This window comes from Prosopis cineraria, unplaced genomic scaffold (assembly GCF_029017545.1).
Source record: "Prosopis cineraria cultivar Desert tree isolate PC_DT_omini unplaced genomic scaffold, ASM2901754v1 PC6, whole genome shotgun sequence".
Lineage (NCBI taxonomy): Eukaryota > Viridiplantae > Streptophyta > Magnoliopsida > Fabales > Fabaceae > Prosopis > Prosopis cineraria.
The window spans coordinates 36,179,360-36,183,203 of record NW_026555337.1 but is presented as its reverse complement, the minus strand read 5'-3'; positions in this window follow the sequence as shown (position 1 = coordinate 36,183,203).

The window sequence follows — 3,844 nt, the reverse complement described above, 5'->3', positions numbered from 1 at the left end:
TTTTAAATACCAATGCTTCAAATGGTTAACCTTTGTCTCTTCAAAACATTTTTCATTCATTTAATTGCTTAGCAACCAACCTTTCAATCTCTTATTCTCATTAGGATCACTATTCATATAGCAATTATGTCTAGTGTGGTCATTAGTTGTGGCACTAATCCACCCTGTTGATTATAAATGCAACACTGTTGTTGAATGTAACTGTAAAGCTCCCCTATAATTTCTCATTTTCTTGACTTCCTTATTACAACGTCACCTTCCAACGGTAAATTATATCAACCAATGTAGTATTAAAATTTCTCATTGTTAGTTATATATGTGCTTACTTAGCAATCATTTTACCCTGTTAATTTACTAATTTCAGTTGTAAATTACAAAACAACAACTGATATCAAATCTTGAATAATTATTAAAAGGTCAATTCATGTAATTTACAATTCATATTGATAAACTAATAAGTGAAGTAAAAAAATTAATAACTAATAATTTTACATTTCGAACAAAATTAACAAGTGAATGGTGCTTTTATCATTTCACCATTGATTATTTCCACTTCAGTACTCTTAGACTCAATTGAAATTTCAGATTTTTGGAAGCCACTAAGAATTAAGTTACATCCCTGGTCTTTAATTGAAATTATTCCCCCTTTAAAACATTGTATTGTTTGAAAGATAGGGCCCACTTTATCACAGTCGATGGTGAATATATATATATATATATATATATATTTTTAAATAGAAGCTGAAGTTATATGTTAAAACACTCAAACATGAGTACAACCAAAAATAAGAGACAATAACTATCTCTTTCATCGTTCACCTCCTCTTGCAAAAAAGGAGGGAGTGATCAAAGATGCAAAAATTTCCTTCTAAGATTAGAATTGAAGAATGATTAATTTTCCGGTTTGAGGTTGCTATATAGGAGGCTAGGCTAAAAATTGTGATTAGAGAGTAGATTTTAATTAAGATTTTCTCAATGAAAATTAATATAGATTTTAATTTTGACTATTTACTAGTTATTTTTCTTTTAACTACAGAGTGTATTGTGGTGTGCGTAAAAAAAATTTTTGGGACTTTGAATTGTCAATTTTTGGGGGTAGCTATTGCTACATTGTTATGTACCAGGTGAGTTTCACACGAGTAGTGGATTGAGGCTTGAATATTGTTGGGTGGAGTTTTTGATTATGGGGCAACTTTTTAGGACTATTTAAAGGTGGATTTTTGAGGTATGGTATTGTTAAAGTTTAAGGGATCCTTTTAGGTAGCTTTCATTTTTTTGGTTTTTCGGTTCTTTAGCTTTTCTTTGTGCTCAATGGCTTTTGTTTTCTGTATTGTGTGCTTTTGCAAGATAATGGCTCATAAGAAAAGAATTCGAACCCATCATCCTCTTAAACCCACTCTTGATCAAATTAAGTCCCTCACCTCTTCTAGGAGATTAGTTTAGGAAAAAGAATTTTCATTCACTAAAAATTATGCTTTTTACAATATCACCAAAAAATTCCATAAATGTGGAGGTTTGATGCAACCTAGGTCAAACGGCATCCTTAACTTTGTTCAAGAATTCTATTCTTTCGCTGCCGCCCACTCCAAACTTAACTGTCCAGTTAGAGGTATTAGAGTTAGGGTCACTAATGAGGACATCCAAGAACACTTTAACTTGCTTGTTATTGAAAACTGTCATCATCAATACCTTAGGACTCATACCAATCAAATCCCTCTTGCTCAATCACAAAAACTTTAGACGAGAGGGGAATCAAGAGTTGGGGTACTACAAGGGGTCAAGAGATTTATCTTAATAGGACATACTTGACAGTTGAAGCTAAAATTTAGCTTCATTTCATTAACCATAATATCTAACCTAAGACCTATTTCACTGACATTAGGAGGGACACTCCCTTACTCATTTACCTCTTGATGACTGCACAACCTATCAATCTTGTTGCTATAATTTATGACTCCATTCACGCTTCCTTCGACTGCTCATCTACTTGTTTATTCTTCCCTCATTTCATTTCCCAACTCTATGCATCTAAATGTGTACAAAAAACTTCTTCTGACATCACTTTCAAGCCTGAAATACCTTTTGTTTATATGAGCATAAAGAAATATATCATTCAAGGCGGTGGGGATGTTGGTGAGGAAGTTCAAATGGACATTGAGGGTGATAATGTGGACCAAGCTGAACCTAATTACTCCCTCAAAGGTGTCTAGAAGTGCTTAGATAGGCTGACATTTGATGTGAGATGCCTTTAAGTTGGCCAGTCCAAGATGGATCGTATTTGTTGCATCTCGTTCTTGTAAATAGTCTATTGATGGAATTTTGACTTGTGCTGGCTACTAATGGCTTGATTGAACATTTTTTCTAACTTATGCACATATTTTAAATATAATGATTCCTGTTTCTAATTTATCTGACTTAGCTTGTTTTTATGAGTTATGGTTGATATTGTGCATGCTATTTTAGACATATCTGTATAGGTATAATCATATAGAAACCATTTTTTTCCTCTCTTGCAATCAATATATGTTGTTTTGTGCTTGCTTGAGAAAAGACCCTCATTTAGTCGGGACACTATTTATTTTCAATTTAGGGGTGAGGGATACCCATTTTGGTATATTTTGGTATAGGTTTTTACTATAGCATCTTTTTAGGCTAATTTGGTAGACATTTCAATTTTGCAAACTTGTGTTTTTGCTTGTCAGTTTTATTATTGTTAAGCTGAATTGATAAATTATTTGTTAAATGGCATATGTGACCGATGATTGAAAAGTTGCTTAGTGAGTGTTCTAGGTAGGAAGATGTGGTTAATAGTGAGGTTTGCATGATTTGTATTATTAAATCTCACATTTTAGCATTTTTAAAGAAAATTTTCACACATAGTAGAGTCAATTTTGTTTTGAATGTATTTGTTAAAGGAAATGACAACAAATTAATTTGTATGATACTGTTTTGACCAATGGATTTCCTAGCTTGCTTTGAAATTTTTCAACACCTTTTGGTTGTTTAAATTGATTTTGAAAAATGACTAGGGCCATCATTAAATGCATTTGAGCCTTTTAATCTTAGTTGATTTGATCCTTTTGAACCCATTATTTGAGCCTTATAAAAAAATAATTTAATAAATTCTTTTGGCTATCCACATGAAATCCAAAACTTATAAGCCTGAAAAACCATGAATTACCTTCGCTTTGAGATAAATGAATATTTTTGATGGGTAATTAGAAGTGGTTGTGATTGACGAGTTACTTTATTCTTAGTTGGAAATGGATATTGTGGGAAAAATTATGGGGCATTTGTAATCCCAGCTATTGTGATAAAAAAAAACAAAACAAAAGAATATATATATATATATAAACGAAAAAGGAAGAGGAAAAGAAAAAGGAAGTTGTGCATTTTGAATTCAATAATGCTTGGTTTAAAAAGAGATCAATTTGGTTCAGGTTTGGGAAAGGATGTCAATATGGTTGAAGAAAATTTTGTTTGTTCAAGGAGGAAAAGCTTAAGTGAATTTATCTCAAAGTATTTGATTTATTCCTTGATCCTATTCTTTCAATTGCATATACCCCTAGCCACATTACAAGATCATAAAATCCCTTTGATTTTTAAATCTAGTAAGATAACCTGTGGGTAGAGAGATAGGGAGAAGTTGAATTGTGGAATTCCATTGACCAAAATTGCTTTGTACAAGTTGAATTGAGGATGTTGACTTTAGCCATTGCAGAATAATGTCTTGACTCTTCACACATTCACACTTCAAAATTATTGAAAAGCTAGCTTTATAGCTTTACTTTTATGGATCATGTATTGATTGATGTTCTATTTTTCTTCTTATCTAGCATACTTG